The sequence below is a fragment of the Triturus cristatus genome, chromosome 2_2, assembly GCF_964204655.1.
Source record: "Triturus cristatus chromosome 2_2, aTriCri1.1, whole genome shotgun sequence".
Classification (NCBI taxonomy): domain Eukaryota; kingdom Metazoa; phylum Chordata; class Amphibia; order Caudata; family Salamandridae; genus Triturus; species Triturus cristatus.
In genome coordinates, this window is record NC_140582.1 from 1,004,432,485 (window position 1) to 1,004,454,742 (window position 22,258).

General features: G+C 42.2%; 1 protein-coding gene across 1 annotated transcript in view; it reads left to right on the forward strand.

Annotated features, from left to right (window-relative positions):
• The window catches only part of STK32B (serine/threonine kinase 32B), a 1,850,878-nt gene that overhangs the window by 1,669,886 nt on the left and 158,734 nt on the right, over positions 1 to 22,258 (forward strand). The window lies entirely within an intron of this gene.

Below are 22,258 nucleotides of genomic sequence, written 5' to 3' on the forward strand. Positions count from 1 at the left end.
AAATGTCTGGAGAGACATGTTCATTCGACCTTAGCCTCCTTTGTGGAAAAAAATTCACTTTTGCACCCCTGACAATCCGGCTTCCGTGTTGGTTTCTCTACTGAAACCACTCTCCTCGGAGTCACAGAACACATTAGAAACCTACTTGATAAAAGTCAGACGGTCGCGCTCGTACTCCTTGACCTAAGCGCGGCCTTTGATACTATATCACATGAAATTCTTATTAAGGCACTGTTTAGGAATGGAGTACGCGGCAATGCACTGGACTGGATTCGTTCCTTTCTGAATGGCAGGACATTTCAAATAAATTCCTCTACAGCCTGCTCTGACTCTTTTAAAATCTTCCACGGCGTCCCTCAGGGTTCCATTTTGAGTCCGCTGTTTTTCAACATATATCTTAGACCGTTAGCTGATATTGCTGAAAAATCTGGACTCTCCCTGATGACTTACGCCGACGACTCCCAGATTATTTTCTCCCTTTCAGAGCCTAGTCCTTCTTCCTCTTCTCCCCTTAAGGTGGGGCTGCAAAACATCCTGAATTGGATGACTAGCAACCAGCTAAAGTTAAATGGAGACAAGACGGAGGTTCTTCTTTTAGGTAAACAGCATGATCTGTGGAATTCTTCCCACTGGCCTGACCAGCTGGCCACTATTCCTACCCCAGTGACCCATGTTCGTAACCTGGGCTTTATTCTGGACAGTACTCTTTCTATGAGTAAACAAGCCAACAAAGTTGTGGGTCTTTGTCTCACCATTATTAAATGGTTACGGAAAATCATATGGATGCTGCCTCTTTCTACCCAGAAGACTGTAGTCAATGCTTTGATTACTTCTCGGCTTGACTACGGTAACATACTGTATTTCGGCTCAAATAAAGTGGTAGTGAATCGACTGCAACTTGCTCAGAACGCTGCAGTCCGTCTACTCTGTAAAATCCCGAAAAACTCTGGGGTCTCAATTCATCGTAGGAAACTCCACTGGCTTAAGGTGGAAAACAGAATTCGCTTTAAAGCCCTGACCTTTATGTTTAGAATCAAGGCGGGCACGGCACCTAACTATCTTTTGTCTTTAGCCCAGCCCTACTATCCAATGCGCAGTCTTCGTTCTCAATCACTTTCTAATTTTTGTATCCCCAGATTCAAATTGGCAAGAATGGGTGGCAGATCATTTGCCTTCCTTTGCCCTTCCCTCTGGAACGCCCTCCCCCTTTTCATCCGAAAAGAGGAAAACTATGACAGGTTCCGTAAAAACGTTAAGACCTGGCTTTTCGACCAATAACTCGAGCAGCCTGCTTTTTGGTCCTAATACTGTTTTCTTGCTGTATCTCGGCGCCGGGAAACCCTTTTTGGGTAGCTGTTGCGCCTTATAAGTTCTAATAAATAAATAAAAAAAATAAAAAATTAAACCCATCATGGTCCGGAGCCTTTCCAATTTTGAGGCACTAAAATTAAGCTTTCAATTTCTGAGGCGGTGATTGGGCTATTGATTTCTAGTTGTTCTTGATCTGAGAGGGCAGGAAGCTCGCATTCATTTAGATAATCTTGTGTTCTTGTGTTGTTCAAATCCTGGTTTTTGCTATACAGAGTACTATAAAAATCCTTACATATTTCTGCAATTTTGTCTGGGTCAGAGTGAGCTAAACCTTTTTGATCTATTAGGTTCTTAATCGTCTTCTTCTGTAGTTTAAACTTTAAGTATGAAGCTAAACTCTTCCCCGCCTTGATGCTTTTTTGTTTACTTATCCATATCCCTGCTCTGTTACTGAGAATTTTATTATACTCGTATTTCTTTTTCACTATTTTGTTCAGGACTGAGGTATCTCTTGATATTACATGTTTCCCCTCTAATATAGCAATCTCTTTTTCTAGCTTTTCAAGATTGTTATTGTAGTCCCTATTCATGGCGGTTCTAATTTTAATATTCTCTCCTCTGATGGTACTCTTCAAAGCATCGTGTGAGGTCTGATGTGACACCCTGATTGTTGACCATGAGGTAATTTTGTATTGCGCTTTCATTGATTTGTCTGTGGGACTCTTTTTCTAAAACTTCATTGTTGAGCCTCCAGAAATGTTGTTTTTTGAAAGGCTTCGGGTCAGATATCGATAGACTGATGCATGAGTGGTCCGAGATCACTCTTGGCTCAATCGAAGTTTCTTCGATTCTGGCTAGGGCATTACTGGAAATAAGTACGTAGTCAATGCATGAGTAGGAGTTATTTGGGGACGAGTAGAATGTATATTCCCTTCCTGTGGGGTTTTGTAACCTCCAAGTGTCTATCAGATTGAAATGTGTGCTGAGAATAATAAGGGCTTTGTGAGAGTTGTTGGTGCGAAACGGGAAGCGTGAGTCTCTGTCTCATGCTGGGTCCATGGGTAGATTGAAATCGCCCACTAGTATGTGCATAGCAGTATCTGGGATTGTGTCAATTTGTTTGCTTAAATCTCCCCAGAATTCCAAGTCGTCCTTGTTAGGGGCATAAATATTAGTAATGTAAAATTCTGTGTTGTCTTTTGACAATTTTGTTGTAACCCATCTCCCTTTAGTATCGGAGGTGCTGGCCACCATGTCGACGTTTGATTTCTTTGCTACTAGAGTCAGGACACCATTTTTCTTTCCTATTGCGTCAGAGCCAGCAACATCGCTGTAAGACCTATTTCTAAGTGAATTTAATTGTTTTGAGTTGATCTTCATCTCCTGATGTAGGAAGACATCACCTTTTTGTTTATGAAGGTAATCAAGTATCTTCCTCCGTTTGACAGGTTGGTTTAAGCCCTTAACGTTCAGTGAGACTATCTTGAGGCTATTGTGGGCTAAGGCACCTGGGGAAGTTTGCGTTGTCATAAGTGCGTTATGATCATTATAAGTGGTTCACTGACTCTGTAGTAATTTTTGTATGATTTACTCCCTATACGAGCAGAGGTTGTAGACTCATTTTGTGTATGCAATGAAGCTAGTGGACATAGTTGCGTTAAATTGGTTATCCGTGTGTGCATGTCACATATATGGGGCATACACTCAAAGGGGTTCCACCAACATCTACAAGGTTATCACTGTTAAACAATAGACTTGAGACACAAGGCATGATACTTGAGTTGAGAGACTCGCCACTTACATATGGCATACACATCAATGTGGTCTCACCTTTGTGTACAAGGAAATCATAGCTAGACCTGGTATCTAAAAGAAAAAGCATGGAATGCAAACAGAGTAATATGACACATATTTGGTGTTTACTACTCAGCGAGGTGCATAGTTTACATACGGAGTTATTACTGTAAGACATTGCCCTTAAGTAAGAAGACATGGTACATGTGTAAAAATATTCATCACATGTATAGGGCATCTCATACAATGTGGTATCACCGGTCTGTGCGGGGTTGTCACTGCGGAAATCACTGCGAAGATCATCACTTAAAAAGAGAGGCCAGGCACTTGAGCAAATAAGACAATTATGAACAGCATGGAAAAGACAGCAAACGAAAAATAATGTAAGAAAAACAAGATCCAAAATCCTACCCCTACCCACCCTCATCCCTAACCTTCCCACCCCACCCTGAAGGTACATACCAGGCATGGTGAGAAGGGAATAGAGCTCCCCTCCCATGGGAGCCAGACAAGGGTGTATTGGACGCATGGCACCATTGCGTGGCTTAAGAAGTGAAAAACTTCAACGTTTAAGAACTAAGAACTGAGTGCGGTTAGATTATAGTATGGATCATTGCAATACATAACATACTGTTAGTGTATGCATTACGCACATTAACAGTATGACACATAGTGAAGCAAGTGCTGGGATTTACCCAATAATCTAGCAATATCTAATGGAAGACATTTAGGGCTAGCTACTTGGCTAAACATTAACAGGTTACCTGGCTACCTGAGTTTAAGGCTAGGTAGAGGTCAGGTTTAATAAGTATGAAATAAGCAAGAACAGAACACAGTTACATATCAGATCAGCTTAAACTGGCTTAAAATGGCTTAAAGAGTCTTAAATGTTATATAGATCAGATGACGGCCAAGAAAGGCCAGTAGAGGCCAGCATTCAGCATTCAGATGAGGTCAATGAAGCTAGAAGAGTAGGGCAGAGTTCATGTTGTCATTGTATAAGACATTCTAAAATTACGTCTGCATATTCAAATTAGGATTAACTGAATACTAGGTAACTGAGTGCGGTTAAGTGCAGACAAACTTTTGCTGTACGGATCAACGGAAAAACATTGTACTGGTCGTTGCAGAGTTCGGAAGCGGCCATATCCAAAAGGAAGTTGCCGTATCCAAAAGGAAACAACCTGCTTAAGGATAGAAAATACTAGCTCATGAGCTTCTGGACTATCACATCAAACCAACAAGTTAGGTTAAAGCGATCTAAGAGCCTGTGGTAGAAGGCCCTGGGGTTGAACTGGTCAACTATGCTGATGACACGCAATTGGTATTCTCCATGGAGGGTAAACATGCTGTCCCCACGGAACGATTCCATGAGTGCATGCGGCTGACCACAAACTGGCTGCAGCGCAACTCTCTACAGTTCAATGGAGGGAAGACTGAGATACTGTATTACTCACCAGCAAGAGTACCTCTACTTTCACCGGTGGAGTTCAGGCTTGCTCCAGAGGAAGATTCGTTGACCCCGACTAAGACAATACGCAACCTGGAGGTCCTTATAGATAACAACCTCCAAATGGAATCTCAGGCAGGCAAGACAGCCAGTGTGTGCTTTGGGCTACTGCGCTTGTTGCGCCAGATCTTACCGATTCTACCGAATGAGATGCGCTCCCTGGTCGTGAGCAGCACAGTGTTGAGTAGGATGGACTACTGTAACTCCCTGTTTTTGGGGGCACCTCAGTATATCATCCAGGGGCTGCAGAGAGTCCAATCAGCTGCAGCCAAATTAGTGTTAAACCGTAGACGTGCTTCATCCTCTACTCAGGCTCTGAGAGAGCTTCACTGGCTGCCAATCAAAGAACGGGTCCAATTTAAATCCCTCTGTTTGGTATATAGAGCAGCACACGGGATGGGCCCAATACGCCTCCAGGAAAAGTTCACCTGGTACCTCCCACAGAGACAGCTTCACTCTTCCAGCGCTAACCTGCTGGTAGTTCCTAGATTCAAACGGTCTAGGATGGGCGGGAGGGCTTTCAGCGTGGCAGGAGCCTTGCTGTGGAATGAGCTACCACAGAAGATTAGACAACTTGACTCATTAACCGACTTCAGAAAGAGCCTTAAAACATGGCTGTTTCCGAAAGCCTAATCCCCCATCTGTTTATTATCTCGAACCGGTAATAGTTGTGTTATATCAGAGCGCCAGGATACCCGTAGGGTCACAGCAGCGCTATACAAGAATTAATACAATACAATAAAGGGATCATCTGGCCCATCCAGGAATCTTTTTAGTTGTAGGTGGTCCGTGAAAAAGTGTGGAGTCCCCTGGATCATTACACGGAATCTTACTGGACCCACAAAGGCAAATTGATAGTACAAGGATCGTAGTCTTGGTCGAAGTGCTAAGAACCCTTTTCTGATGTCCACAGTTTCTTTCTATAGTCTTGAGAGATAAAAATGCTGTTGTTGTTCCACAGGATATGGTTGTTTTTGCGCATAAAGGCAAGGATCTGTTCTACATGCTGGTAACGGAGAGGTTTGCATACAATTGGCCTTGGTGTTTTCTGGTTTGCTACAATTCTAGTTGTGACCCAATGGGCCCTGTCAAATTCCAGAGGTTTACTAAAAGACAAGTTAGTGGCTTGCGCGAACCAGTTTTCCAAGAAGGTGATGCATGATCCAGAAGGATCTTCCTCTCCTTCTGGTAATCTGAAAATTCTTAGATCCCCTCTTCTGTTCCTATCTTCGAGCCATGACAACCGTTGCATTAGAGAGTCTGTTATGATCATTAGGTTTTTGAGGGATTTACATACTTTAGTGTTGGTGTCTTCTAGCTGGCTAATCCTGCTCTCTGTTTCAGACAATCTGACTTTAGTGTCTCTAATATCCTCTCTAATTGCAGAGATTTCTTCCTTCGTTGACATTGCGAGATCATGAACCTCTGCCAGTTTGCTTAATATGGTATCCATCGTTGCGTTGATGTCGCGTTTGCCTTTTGTAGGCAAATCTGGATTTGGAGGATCGGCTTTGAGTCTCTTGAGGTTCTTAGCTTCCTTGTCGGCCATTTTTAGGGGGTTTCCGTTTATCTGCAGCATGTCTGGTACACGTGGTATAATTGGACTTGGCGCTCGTGACACAAGCACTGGTTACTCTATTTAGACTGATTGCAGCCGCACTTGTAGTTGATGACTGCTAGGCAGTAGTGTGTAGGCTGGTCTTGATTATCCTAACTATCCTGGATATCCTGGTTATCCTTGTTTATTGGTTGGAGGTGTCTGACTACTAGTTACTGCATGATGCAGCGCGTTAGGTGCGTTGCCTGGCTACTGGCGACAGGTTGTCTTGATTGAACTGCTATTAACCGGTCATCCTATACCCCGGATATTAGACACCAATTACAGTGTGGGTTACAGGAAGTATGTAAGAAACCCAGTGTACTATTAATAGCACCTCAGCTCACCAATCCCAACTGTTTGCAGCTGAGCCTCTCGCATTCAGAAGTGCTGCGGTGCTGCGGTGAGTGCTGCGGTGAGCGCTCCTTTAGTTGCGGTGAAGTTCGTTAATGAATAACGCTTGACTTGTATTGCGCATCAGTGGCGTGATATGAGTTTAGGCTATGCGCATATGCAGGCTATGCCGTAAAATGATACACTTAGCTGTTGGGGGATCGGAGATCAAGTGCTGCTGCAGTGGAGTGCAGGAACAGCCGCCATCTTAGACGCAGACGTGCACGGTCCTACTTAACAGCTAATACGGCTGGAAGGCTGTGAATTCCTGCACTCAAGCAATCCCGTATCCTGGGATTGCCCTGTCACTCAGTCGGGGTTGATCCAGTGATTCAGGGGCACACACACCCACTCTCTGACACCGGTTGTGCTGTAGGCACGATGCAGTCTGACGTGTGGCCTGGACAGGTAACGGTCAGAGAGGGGTAGAGACAGTGAAGCTGCCACTACCCTTGTAGATGGTCAGGATCCCCTCAAACCGATACCGCTGTGGTCCTGAAACACTCTGCCACTAATTACAACCAAGGATGGCATCGATCAATGTGGGAGATGGGTGGAAATGCAGACTCGGGCATCACCACGGGAGGAGACAAAGGCTCACGCCACCATCTTCGTCAACGTCCAAACCACGCCATGTGCAGTCTATCAATAAACAAACGTGTTGTGCTCATCACTAAACTGGATAAACAGTGGCACCATGTGGCAGGCTGCCAAAGGTGTCTGTGTTGACAATTAAGTGCTGATCACCAAAAACCACCAGCTGAAATTAAGTACTGGATTAATGGAACTTCAGTAATTAGAATGTCTGTAGCCAGCACAGTGAATATTCATTACATGTCAGTGAATGGGCAAGCTGCTATCAACAGAATACCTTAACAAGCTTACTGTAAACAAATCATTTAGATGACGGTGGGATTTGAATCCAAAAAGAGCATTTTAGAGGCAAATGCATGTTCCATGGAGATCTTTGAGTGATTGTTATATCCCAGAAAAGAAATAATAATGATGACACAGCAGAGGGTTGATTCCAATCACTAAATGGACAGCACAATGCACAGGGGCGGAGGCAAAGGGGCGTCACCCCACTGCTCTCAGAGCAGGAGAAAGGAAAAATAAAATGATAATAGCCTCATTATTATCATTTTATTTTTCACTACATGGCTGGTTTAGTGCGGACGGGGCTGGTGGCACTGGGGGAGTAGTGGTTTGCACACTCCAAGTGCGCATGACTGCTTGGTCGGCCGTCTTGGGCCAGCCAAACGGTCATGCGCACTTTGCATGTTCCCCACTAAGATGTAATACAGAGCCTGGTAAGGAATAGGCACAGGCTCCCTGTCCCCATCTGAGCGTCGAACCACAACACTCAGACCAATCACAATGCATTGCAGCGTTGTGATTGGCAATCACAATGCATTGCAGCATTGTGATTGGCTTAGCCGCGGGAGCCTGGGTGCTTCCTGTTTAAGTAACCGAAGCTGAGGAGAGACAGCAGCGTCAGAAGGGACTGGAGCTGAGGAGAGACAGCAGCCAGCAAAAAGTAATTGTTCCTTTTATTTTGTTCCCCTGCCGCCCTCATTCCCTGCCAGCCACCACTGACAATGCATTCCCTAGGGACTGCCCCAGATCTCCGCAGCAACTGTCATATTCTGGAACACTCATCAAAGAACAATCAAGTCAATAGTCCACTGTTAAAGTGACCTACTACCACAACTGCAAATCAAAACAGAACCTTACCTTTAACAAAACAGGAGTAAAAGAACATTCCAAATGACCAATACTGCCCAAAAAATCATCACCCCCCAAAGATCAAGTAAAGATACAAGAGAAAAGTAACAACTCAAACATATACAACATAAAAATACAGGAGCAAAATATAACTCCAACAATAACATTAATTTAATACATAGTCCTGCAAGAATTTGGGACACCGTGTAACCCATCTGTCCCTCCCAACTAAGGAATTAGGAATCAGAACGGTGTCCATATCATCACTTCCTTCAGGAAAAGCACCAACCCCATCTCCTCCATGATTTGGCAAACCTGAACTTAAAACTTGTTTTAAACCTGGACTGGGAACCCCACACTCATTCCTAAGCCACCAACACTCAGATTCCATAATGCCAGCCTCAGATTCTCTTGTGGTTGCATTACCAACCTCCTACAGACCATCCATCTTTCTGACAACAGCAGCACTCATCTTACTCCACCATTTTCAATTTATTACCAACTGTGTATGCTTAGACACTTTCCCAAAACGTGCAGTGGAAAAAAACGTATGATCTGGAGACCTCTTGAGCTTCACCAAATCTCCCACCTGAAACTGCACCTCTCTCATCTTGTTCAAAGCATCACACCTTTATTTGTTTCATTCCTGAACATCCCTTATCTTGCGACACACATCACTCAACTCAGGCAACCTATTAGCAGCAGTTGTTTTATCCAAAACCCAATTAGTCTCATGGGGCCAAACCTTGACAATTAACTTCTTCTGGGCTACCTGTCATGCATCATGTAATGAACAAGCTTTCCACTCCTGAAGTGTTATAGAGCCTGCAGTGACCATAGCGCCCTCAACTCGTCCAACAACACATTTGCGTTCTTCCTCTTTTTGACCCATGCAGTCATCACCCATTGGACCCCTAGAAAGAAAGCCAGCTCTGGAATGTCTTCCCCCCGAAATATGTTTCACATCAAAGTTGAATTTGTACATTCTTTCCAACAATCTAACCAACCTTGGACTAGCTCCTCTTAGTTTTTCTCAGGCAGCAAATACACTAAAGGCTTATGGTCAGTAAGAAGTGAAACCTTTATCCCCCACAAGCAGGTTGAGAAATGTTTACTTGCCCAAATACAAGCCAAAGTTTTCTTCTCTTTTACCTCTTAACTGTAAATTCTTGATCTTGCAAAGTGCTCAACACTTCACTCAGTATTTTCAAATGACTATCATCATCAGTGAACACCAGAATATCATGTTGGTAAGCCATCACATGCTTACTCTGCCCAAATAGCTCACACATATATTTTTTTTAAACTGACGCCGCAGGGGGTAAGCCAAACAGCAGTGACAAAAATCCAAATGCCCCAAATGGAGTGTTGTAAGTGGTCAATTACTTAGACTTCTCTCATAACTCCACCTGGTGATATGTGGCTTTAAGGTCAAAGGTGGAAAACACTTTAGTACCTCCTAGTTCAGCTAACATTTCTTGTATATTTGGGAGAGGAAAAGAATCCACCAACATATTTTTGTTCAAGAACCTGATGTCAACACACAGTCTTATGTCCCCGGTATTCTTCTTCGCCACAACAATAGAGAGATCCATTGATAGGTATGATTTTTTTCTTAACACAAATTATCCATATGGTCCTCCAACTGGCTCATAATGCTCAATGGAACACACCTTACCTTGTGGACAACCGAGATGACACCTTCTTTCAAGATTGTTTTGTGCTTCGACCCCTTCACTAACCCTAGCTTATTTGCAAACAAGGAATCATACATAACCCAGTAATAGGTCCAACGATTGTGGATTATGGGAAAAGGTAGGGGTATCAACTAGTGAGAAAGTAATTCAGTACCGGTCTCAAAAGCATTCAAAATACCTGAGCCCTACAACCTTGGATATTGTAACCTTTCTTTGCTATCTAAAATGCAGTAAAAATTGATCTATCTTTATATGTGTTCATTAAGGAAAATAATCCATCATGTCAATAGAATGTCCTCCTAAAGACAGCGTACGTACAACAGAAGGACACAATTAAACTGTACCTCATTTCTTTAAATACAACTTGTCTGTGATGATGGTGATAGGAGAACCAGAATCAACTGTGACTTCTATGTCTATGTCTATGTCACCTACACATACAGGTTCACCTCCTCTGGCTCCATTTTGATGGGTTTCCAGCATTTTGTTGGACAAAACCACCCTGCTATCATAATGTTCCATTTGCCTATTACACCCTTGGGGACATTCGCCTCATTAAAAAATACCACCTTTTCCACATTTGTACACACTCTAGCAGAATGCCCAATGTTTTTACACTTTAAACAAGTCTTTCCAAGGACCATGCACACCTTAGCATGCACCAAGTGTGTATTTGAACCATATCTGAAAGAGGGTGGGTTGGAAGGAAGGGTTGGAGGGTGAAAACAGTGGGGGGGGCTAACAACACAACAGACATAGAGAGGAGGGCTAGGGACAAGCAACACAAGGGAGGTGTACAGGAACACAGATGGTAGAAGTAGGAAGAGACTGGAGACACAGGAACTCATATGGAGTGCAGGTAAGACATAAAGAAAAATGTACCTGCCGGAGCCTGAAGCCAGTGGTAGGTCACTGGTCGCAGACAGGAAGCTGTTATTGCCTACTGGAGATTGGATGAAATAAAAATCCTCTCCCTCACCTGGAGTCTCTTGCCTCATTATTGTTCCTGATCGCAACACCAGTGCCTTTGTGCCAAACAGCTTCCGGCAACCTCTGTTGTAACCTGAAAAGAATAGGTAGCACTCAAACTGTTCCTGTGAAATTCTGGCACTTGTGAATGTGCAGCAATAAAAGCAAAAAAAGACCAGGTCCCAAAATAAATAAAAAACAAAGATGATGGGCAACTCACACCTCACCTTGCATAGCTTAATTCCTCTATTTCCTGAGCAAAGGAGCCTATTTGTGTGTAGTGAAAGACAAGACAATGACAGGCTCAATTTCTTCTGACATAAACACACCGCACTGTGATGACAGTAAACCCAGGGATGTGGTCATCACCATGAACTGGATGGGTTATGGAGCCAGAAACAGCCAATCACTGTCCGCCGGTCTGCCATGTTGTGCCATAATCATAAAATAGAACAAGGAGGCTAAACTGTGGACATGAAAAATACTTTATGGACTGTCTCAGCACTTTTTTTAGTTCTCACAGGTCTCACGTCCATGTGCCAGTGAGGTGTAGATAACAGACCAATCAACAAAGAGGGCACGTCTACTTAGGTTGCAGCATAGGGTTGATAGGTGAAAGAGTGGCATACTACCAGTAGCACTATTACACTCAATGTATTAAAAAGACAATATATGTATGTTTGTTTGAAAAAGTAGCACAGTCACATGGCAAGCATTATTTCTTCGCTATTTGTATGTGTAATGCGAAATTGCTCAATGAAGACCTGGAAACCTTGCAATTCTATAGTAGTGACATTCTATAACCGTGTTGTGGAGTCATTTTCCCATATACATATGGTCCTGGCAGGAGCATGTCCATGTGAACTAGGGGCTGATGGCAGATGTCAGCTATGCTGGTAGATGAGGTGAGAACAGTCTGCAAAAACCTGCACTCGTTTGGAGTGCTACAGAATAAATAAAAAAATAGATAGAGGAACCAGTACAGTGGATGTAGCGTAACGGTCCGAACTGCCAACCTTAGAGCTGGGGAGCCGGGTTCAAGTCTCTGTGTCGATTCGCAGGCACACTTGAAATGCGTGCTCAAGAAGTTTAAAAAATAATAGTCCCAGAAAAGCACATGGAAACAGTACTTTGGCACCAAGAAACTGATAAGAGTAGCACAATAGGAACTGTATGCTACAGCAAATAGAAACGGAGAAAAAGTGTCAACCACAGGAACCAATGAAAAGCAAGGAAAGCAAGGGGGTGGGATGTAAGTCTCTTTTAAGATTTATAATAAATACAAAAGATTTCACAAGCACAGCACAATCACTGTGCAGGCGAAACCGAAAAAGGTCGTCAGTTAAAAGTGTTGGGGCACGGAGGGGGAAGAGTGCAAGATAATTGCAGCTGGGCTACCATGCAAGATGTCACTGCTAGGATGACTAAAACAGTTTTAAAAATGAAGTACTTTAACCACGTGGAGAAGATGTTGGAAAGAATCAGCTTTCCAATACACTGTGAACCCTCCAGTTGTTATGTTTCTTCTATACCAGGTATACTGGTGTCAAACCAAGGACTGAAAAAAGCTGTTAGAGTTAGACAAAAACCTATGGAGCCAAGAGATCATTTCAGTATCAACCTTAATGGTTATAATTATGAAAAAGCAAAATTGTTTAATGTACTCTTTTCCATGTAAGATTTTATATGTTCTTTTTGAATGTCTCCTCAGGTCTATCACAGAAAATATGAATGAGTATTTATATTATAAAAAACATTAATGCCTGTCATCTAGAATTCTAAAGAAATTACTGAAAAATAATGTTGTTCAAATTGGAATCAGGTTAACCTGTTTTCTGAGACTGCCAGTACGAATTGGCAGCATTCCCCATGCTGCGAACTGTGCATATACATATAATTCCCATCGTTATCTGGATTTATAAAGGTTGCCACTGACAGACTCCTTGAATGGAGCTAATTATGCGAGTATCTTACACTATATCACTGTTCTCCAGGACAGCATAAATGAGCTTACATTTTTTTAGCTTATAATTGGGAAATATATTGTACTGCTGCTCATTTTGTCTTATATTGCTGGAATTTAAACTGTGAGGCACATACTGCATAATGAGGCAGTTGTCACCTGATAGCATTTCATGTGGGTTGTTAACATTTATGAAGAGCATTAAATGGATTCACACAGTTATTGTAGATGAAGATGTAGTTTCTGGTGTACTATAAGCATTAGCGGTGACTAGAGCCTTTGAAGAAAAGAAATGGAATGAACGATTGACAAAAAAAGAAGATGATGTATTTTCTGTACTAAAATTACCTCCAGTTATGCCTTACAGAAATTCTGAAAGGGATTCCTGGCAGGGGTAAATAGATTTACTAATCGCTGATTTCTCCAACATGAGGTCTTTTAAACCTGCTGCCGTACATAAAACTCAAGGGCAGTGCTTAATTTGTAAAATATTAAGTACCAGGGCTCTGACCAGTGGGCTTCTGCAGCTTGCACCATCTATCGCCCCAGTCAACGCTGCCAAAACAACTACTAACCATCTCTCTCTAGCATGTAAATGCAACAGTTCAGATTATTCCAGGTCCCTAAAGCTAAAGGAATGCCTGGGAAGGCAGGGATTAGTATTTTTTTTTTTTATGTATATTGTTTTCCTAATAACTGTTATACTGCTCATCTTTAAATTACATGATAGTCTAGTCAAATTAGTTTAAAAAATGTGCTAACCTAGAACTGATTGCAATACAATGTCTGTGAGTGGATTGTTATTGAAAATTTTCCGTAGAAAACAATGGTGAAAAGTCTACCACTCTATCATGACACGTTAATCCAATATGGCGGATTTGTCAAAATGGCAGCCCATTATTTGAGATATAGGGTATGACTGTTTATATGCCCACGTGTGGTATCATTTTATATGTTTTTAGGGATGGGAAATAATGAAAAACAACAGTAGTTTGTTCTTCATCATTTGCCTCCATGTATTTAACAACTTGAAGAAAAGTTTCCTGGCGAACTGAGTCCTCTGGTCGACCTGAAGATATTGGAGGGTTATCAGTGAACTGCCCGGGAATGAATATCCCAGTATAAAAATTGACGTAACACTGTTTGTGGTAGCATGCATCTACAGCATGTAAATCAGACACATTTTGGATACGTCTCTTAACTTTGTCTGCCCATTCATCATTGTGTTTGTTGCATTTTTGTAAAACTGATGATTTGAATTCAACTGTTCTTGCATTAAACCACGCATTTTTTTTCCTCTCCCTGAAGTATAAACTTAACTCAGTACCACAGAAAAAACTATTTTTTCTAAAATCAAATGGGGTTTCACACGACCGTAGAACACGAGAAGTTGTGGGATCTGATTCTTTCTCCTGGAACGGAGTTTTCAAGTTAACAAAGCGCGCTCTACATTTCTTGTGTACTTTCTGCCCAACACAAACGTGAAACTTAGATATTTTTCTCTCCTTGCATGTTTTTTGAATTCCAGTCACTCCTCTTTCAGTGAGTACAGATACATCGTCATCTTCTTGAAACACCACATCACAAATGAAACACTTTTCTATGTCCATTTTCACTGTATCTCACAGCAACTCGCAAGAACCTGTAACACGTAAATGAAACATTTTTGATTAACAAAAAAACAAACAATAACAACAAAGTTACAAAACAAAACACAAACAACAGCAAACTTTTTATTTCAAAAGTTAATTGTAATATTTACGTTCCTTCACACTTTGTCATATAAGTCAACGAAAAAATTATACAAACTTTGTCTATCTGACATATTCCGCGATTATTTGACATTATGGTCATCAGAAACAATTTTTGAAGTTATTTTTGACTTTCCCGTCCCTAAAAACATATAAAATGATACCACACATGGGCATATAAACAGTTATACCCTATATCTCAAATAATGGGCAGCCATTTTGAAAACTCCACCATATTGGATTAACGCGTCATGATAGAGTGGTAGACTTTTCACCATCGTTTTCTATGGGAAAATTTCAATAATAATCCACTCACAGAAATTGTATTGCAATTAGTTCTAGGTTCCGCAACAAATTGACTAGTCTATGAGCATCGCCACCTTGTGGCAGACTGCCCTAAGTGTGGTGTTGACAATTAGGTACCGGTGCCAAGCACTGGAAACCAATTAAGTGCAGGTGCTCAGCACCAGAAAGCTCCGGCTCAAATTAAGCATTGCTCAAGGGTGAGAAGAAAACTTTCCAAGGCATAGTTTGCCTTGGATGTTTGTGAACATCCGCAAATGTACTTATGTGAGTTTCAAAAATTCCAATTTAACTCCTCGGTCCGTGGAAAAGATCCACTTCCAGGTTGGGGAAGGGAATGGATCACCGTCAGATTTGCTAGGGTGTAAAATATCTTCCCCGTGCAGATAAAAATTGCATTTGCATAGGAGGCACAATTTCCCCTATGCAGAATTCGTGCTTTGCATAATTTGACACAGAGGTCCCCGAGGGATATGTCACATGACTTTTTCATAGGAATTCCTTGAATCCTTAGCCTGGTGCAGTTCCAATGCCTTTTATTGGGACTGCTGGCGAATAGCAAAAGGTAGTCACTCTACATCAGTATGTTGGCGTGCATCTGCTGGTGCAAATGTTACTATTTGTTTTGTGTATAGAACCCTTTATTGTTTCCTCCCTGTTGTAATCTTTCTACTATTTTATATAGTTTTATTCCTTTGTTGGCTTGTTCCTTTCCCTTAATATGGTTCCCTGCTTATCCCCCCTCTTTCTTGTTAGCTATGGAATCTCCTATTTGGAGCTCACAGTAGAATGTTGAGATGACTGTGATTCTAGGAGAGTGGATGATTGGAATAAAGAACCGTTTCTCTTACCTCGTGTGGATTCTCTTAATTTCTTCAAAATTCAACACTCCCCTTTCGCGTTTTAATATGTATTATGTGGATTTGTGTTACTTATGACTTGCTTCTGAAGTCTCTGTTCCGGTCCTCTAAGACAATATTGTGTGGTTTGTAATGGTGTGCTATCATAAATGAGGAAACACCTTTTAGTATATTTATGATAAAGAAGAGCTTCACTGGGTGTGGTTTATCCATGGGGGAGGACATCTCTATAATTTATGTTTGTATTTATTTATTTGGTTGCCATGTGTACTAAATCCATGTAGTTGGTACTGAGATTAGGAAATGAGCTGTAAGAAATGGAAGATTTAGAATCACATATAACCCCGGGCGGAGACCTCTGCTCCTCCCGCAGAGTGTGCGAAGATTTGCCATCTCCTCGGAGAAGGCAAATTTCTGCACACTCTGCAGCGGACCTGAGTTTGCCAGCCCCCGCCCCCACCCCCCTATTAAGAAATGAGTTTATCCTAATTAAAAAGAAACTTAAAACCACTTACCTGTGAACCGGGCTGCCTTCCTCCTCTTCCTCGCCGTACCAGTAATGCTTGAGAAAACTGCACATGCGCGCACACCCGCTTATGCGCATTTCTCGCGCATGCACAGTTTTCTCAAAGCATTACTGTTACGGCGAGGAAGAGGGCAGCCCACGGAGGCTGCTGTACACAGGTAAGTGGTTTTAAATTTCTTTTTAATTAAGATTAACTTATTTCTTAATAGTGGGTTGGAGGTGGGCGGTGTAGCGGAGCGGAACTCCACGGAGTTTGTTTGCAACTCCGTGGCTCTCCGCGTAGCCCCACTACGCCCGGGGTTAATCACATACTGATTTACCAGACATATCAACTGCAAGAAATACGTAGAAACATGATCTGAAGTAGGAGATTGATAACAGTTCACAAGGTACTGTGCATATGCACAGAAATGTTTACAGATTCTTTCTGAACCTTAGAATTTCAGGCTCTTCTCAAAGCCTTGCTAGCAGAGAATTCCATAGTGTTGGTGCCGCCTTTGTGAATCTGTGGCTAACTTGCTATTTTCAGTGGAACCATGAAACGGCGAAGATAGCAATGGAAGACCTATGTATGTTATTTTGACAGTGGGTATTCCATGATTGTCGATTCACAGTATTTGAGCCATAATCGATAATGGACTTTAGGAGTGATAAGGAGAGTTTTGTCTGAGCTTGAATCAGCCGGTAATAGATTTCTATGAATCTCTGGTCGGGTCATAACTTTTCAGGTTCATTGTGAGATTTGTGATTTTGCTTTTAAAGTTGTTTTATTGGCAAGAAAGTTTACTTCTAGTCGAATAAAATGTAAAACATGACAGCCCTGAACTAGGAGTGTCATTTGGAAATCATGAATGGAATCAAGGTCCTCTGCAGGTTGGGGGTCAAAAAAGACATTCAAATGGCTAAGATCATAAAGGAATCATTAAATTGATGAGATTGCAAAATGTGTGAAAGTAAGTAGAGTAAAGTAGTATTAAATCACTAGATTTAGAGAGAGGATTTAAGGAACATATTGCATCTTATGATGTGGATTTCACACTAACAGCCGGAGCTTGCAGAACTGATATTGAGAATTAGTTAATGATGCAAGGCTCTCTGGACCTTTTCATTGGATAATTCTGGAGAATTTTCATGTAGCTAGGAGGAATTATTTCATAGATATTGGAGAATGTGTTAAAATCTGTTTTGAGAGGTAAATTAATGTATGAGGTATTGGTTCTTAATATATATAGAATTGATTAGTAGGGAGAGCATAGGAAAAGATATGTTAGGTTTCAGTTAGTAAAAGTTGGAGCATGGATCAAGTGAAAGTACAATGATGAGGGTCTGAAGGATCCTGCATTTGGGTGAAATATTTTATGTGAAGGCCATAGGAGGGATTTAAAAAGGACAGTGAGAAAAAGCAGAAGGGACTGGATTGTCTGTGGCCATTTAGATGCAATATTGAGGATGGAGAGGCAGAAGGGGGTATCACATAAGTGATAGGCAGAGGTAGCACCTAGTTATATGGAGGCACATACCATAAGCAGGGCAGGAGCAGTTTGATAGTAGAACTGGGCAAAAATGTAATTATGCTGTCATAATTTGTGCATTTTGGGGAACTTTGTGTCATGCTTGTAATGAATAAATTCTCAAAATTACACCATGTCATGTAATTATGTCTAATTCATAGTCAGATGTTTCTAAGAGTACACAGAAATAACATGAATGGCCAGAGCGTTAGCAGCTGTTGCTTGCACCACTTATGTTTTACATGCTATATTTTTACCGCTAAATATGCCTGCACGACAAAAATGTATTCATGGGCGCACTTCTAACAAACATATAGCACCAAAAGACAGATTTTTACTTTGTGTAATTACACATAATTTTGCATACTTTCCGAATCTTTTTCATATTTGCACAAAAAAGAAATGTGATGGCAAAGCATTTAATGAAGGAGATAGTTGACGGGCATTGGATGAGCTGAGTAGAGTGACGAGAGAAGAGGGTAGCATGATTGTTTGGAGTATCCTGAGGAATTTGTGTGGCGGTTGTATTAGAGACAGAGGGGATGTGACATGGATGACTCTGGAAATTGAAATATGTAAGCTAATGTTGACCCAGCTTAGTTTCAGGAAAGATTATGGTATGGTAAAGCACGGATGAAGGTAGAGCTGGGTCAGTTTGAAACAGCAGGGACAAGGACAAAGAGTGAGTTTGTAGTATGAGAATTTGTGTATGGACAAAACGATACAAGTGAAGTGCTAACAGGATAGTAAAAAACAAGGAGATAATAGAATGGATGCTTGGGCCCAGATTTACAGAACTTTCACGCAACACAGTGCAATGCAGCAAGGGAACTTGCTGCACTGTGCAGCTCGAAAGGGAGACAGCAGATAGATATGGTACGCTTGTGGAAGGCTATCGTCACCACAGGCACTATTGCATCATAACTCAACGGTGTAGTAAGAATGGTTTTTTTGCAGGAAGGGATAAAAACCTCTTCTGAGAGGCTTATTCCTCTGTGTGTGTGTGTTTCAGAATGCACACATGCAAAGAAGAAGTAACACAAAGCCAACCACTAACCCAGGTTAACAGACTTTAGGAAATCTGGATTTACATTAAAGTACATGGGTGGATCCACACATGTATCACCTCCGCAATGCAATATAACGCAAGGCAGGTCTATGCACTGTGTTGATATATATGTTTATTTTTTGACAGATCCATGCAAAGTCACACAAATCTAGTTGTGCATGGTTTTGTAAATTCTGAAGAACATTTTTTGTCGTTGCTTCACCAAAAAAGTGGCTCACTCATAAATCAAAATATTAATAAATATAGGCCCTGGTGCATGGTTTTGTAAATCCTGAAGAACATTTTTTGTTATTGCTTCACCAAAAAAGTGACTCACTCATAAATCAAAATATTAATAAATATAGGCCCTGGTACAGAGCAACTCTTGTTGAGGCATTGATGTAAGATAAGGTTTCTTGGAGAATTATCCGCTCTCTAATATGACGCTGTTAGACCTGGCTTTTTAGCAGGTTTATCCACAGACTTCTTGGTTTTTGGCCTCTTGTTTTTGACCCTGTTTTTGTTTGTTTTAGGACGCTGGGCATTTTACCACTGCCAATCAGTGCTAAAGTGCATATGCTCTCTGTGTAAATTGTGCTTATGGATTGGTGTTTGACTTAATACCAAGTCCATAGTACAGTGCACTGTCTGTGCCCAGGGCCTGTAAGTCAAATGCTGCTAGTGGGCCTCCAGCACTGATTGTGCCACCCATACAAGCAGCCTTTAAAAGGGTTCTCAAACCTGCCACTGCCGTGTCTGTGCACAGTTTGCTACTGCCATGTCCACCTGGCAAGTGCACCCACTTGCCAGGCCCTAACATTCCCTTTTATTACATGAGAGTCACCCATGAGGTAGACCCAAGGTACCCCTGTGGGCAGATTGCAGTGTATTTGAAAGGTGGGACATGTCCTGATGTGTGCAACATGTCCCTAGTATACCATTTCATTGGGACAAGATAGAAAGTTGGAGTTTAGTATGCCTGATCTCAGAATATAAAAATTCATCTTTTAGTAAGCATGATTTTTATATTGTGTGTTTGAAAATACCACTTTTTGAAAGTGGGTCTTTTCTTGCTTAGCCATCCTGTGTGCCTCTGATGGTTTGTGGATTGACTGTCTTGCTTTGGAGTGACAGAGGCAGGGGATGTGCATTCACTGTAGACAGCCACTGGGGAGGTTAAGGTGTGTCCTGCCTTTACTGGATGAGTCAGTACTGGGCTGCATAGACCTGGGCTGCATTTAGAGTAGGGGGAGGAGATTTACTTGCACCTGAATGATCCTTTTCTGCCTTACACAATGCTGTCTCTACCTCCTGCCGGGAAGCAGGACCAGAGAGGACAGAACTTGTTTTGACTATGCACAGAGCCTCTCTTCCACAAAAGAACACAGGAAAATGCTATATAAATATTGGGGCCCAGACCCCTTAACTTTAGATTACTTCTGGACTCAAGAGGAACCTCTTCCAAGGAGAAAAGCTGGAAACGCTGAAGGAGAAGTACTGCCCCTTTGCTGTGTGCTGTCTAGGGTTTGCCTGTAGTGGCTGTTTCTGCCAAGGAGAAGATAAATACTTTGCTGTGTGTTGTGTCTCCTGCTTGAAGAAGATCTCCAAGGGCTTGAAGTAGAGCTTGCCTCCTGTACTGAAATCACAGGGACACAAACACTTCACCACCGGCTCCCCTCAACTTCTTTTCTGGAAGTTCTGACCTGCCAAGAGGTGCCTGGTGCTGTGTTGAGCCTCTGGAGGTTGCACCTGCTGTTGGAAGCTGGAAAAGAGACACATCTAAGAGAAGTGCGACGTATCCGCACCCGTTTCTGATGCATCACTGCTGTGCTGCAGAAGAAACTGACGCATCGCCTGCCCGCAGCTGGATGAATCGATGTATGCCGAATCCTGTGCACCGATCTCCAAAGTCCGCGATCACCGCACCGATTCTGGCGCAGGTCCTATTGTGCGGCTACCAGAACCGACCCGTCATGGGACCATGGCTGGAGAGATCAACGTAGCGCATTACCGCCGCATCAAGAACCGATGCATCCCCGATCCCCATGCATCGCACAGGGGAAACCAGTCAACGAGAATGCCGGGGCTACAATAAGAAGCTGACGCATCACCTTCCCACACAGTAAGATACCAGCACATCACCTCCCCTTCAGTAAGGAACCGACGCATCACCTTCCCTTGGCATAAGGAGACGACACATTACCACCTGGCGGTTGTTTTTGTTTATGTTTACGCATCCAAGGTACTTTGTGTTGAAAGTGTTACATCTATAGTTTGCTATAGACACAATTGTTTTTGCCTTCTAAGGATTACATTTTGATTACTGTATTGGGGATTACTGTATGTGTGCACAAATGCTTTACACACTGCCTCTGAGATAAACCTGTCTGCTCGTGCCCAGCTACCAAGGGGGTGAGCAGGGATTATTTTAGAAATGTATCCCCTTTACCCTGACTAGGAAGAAGGGTCCCCAACTTGGACAAAGGTTCAAACCATTTCCAACTACAGACCCCCATTTCTAACAGAAGCTGACCTTAAGACATTTATATAGACATTGGGCTGGAGATGAGTAGGACCAATGCATACTTACTAGGATATACAGAGCTTAATGAAATGAAGGGAGGAGCCTCAAGTTGGTGGGCAGAGTATATTGATACTCCTAGATGTGACAGCAAGTTTTCGATTGTCCTTGAAAGGTATGCCTTGTCATGGGTGAGGCTGCAAATATTGCAGAAGGAAAAATTGCAATGGGGGTATTAAGGAGTAGCAAGTTATAAGGTGAACTGACTAATTTGCAATATGCAAGGGTACATGCTATAACTCTGTATCCTGGTTCAGAGTGAGACAGTTTACCTTTGGTGTACAAATGCAAGGAAACAAAACAATGGTACAGGGATAGGCAGGACACACATGGCAATCACAGAGGAACAGACAAATTCAAAACACTGCATTGCTAGTTTGGCAGAGACCAAGCTGGAATACAAACACGATATTGGTGGCATCCAGGGGTGGAGTCAGAGAGAGTATAGGTGACACCCACTCAGGAACCCACACTTCCCAAACTGTATCACTAGTCTCTGGGTTTAGAGCAAGGCAATTTTCTTATGGAATCCACATGCAAGTTACACAGTAGTGTAGTGTAGGTGCGGGACAAAGTAGATTACTAGTCACACACAGACAGATACATACAAATCCAAATTACTATGTTTGGCTTATACACTTTTGAAAAGTATGCATCACTCAGTTGTGGAATGAGGCTGTTCATGTGATGAATCCAGGAGTCAGAAACAGACGAAGAGC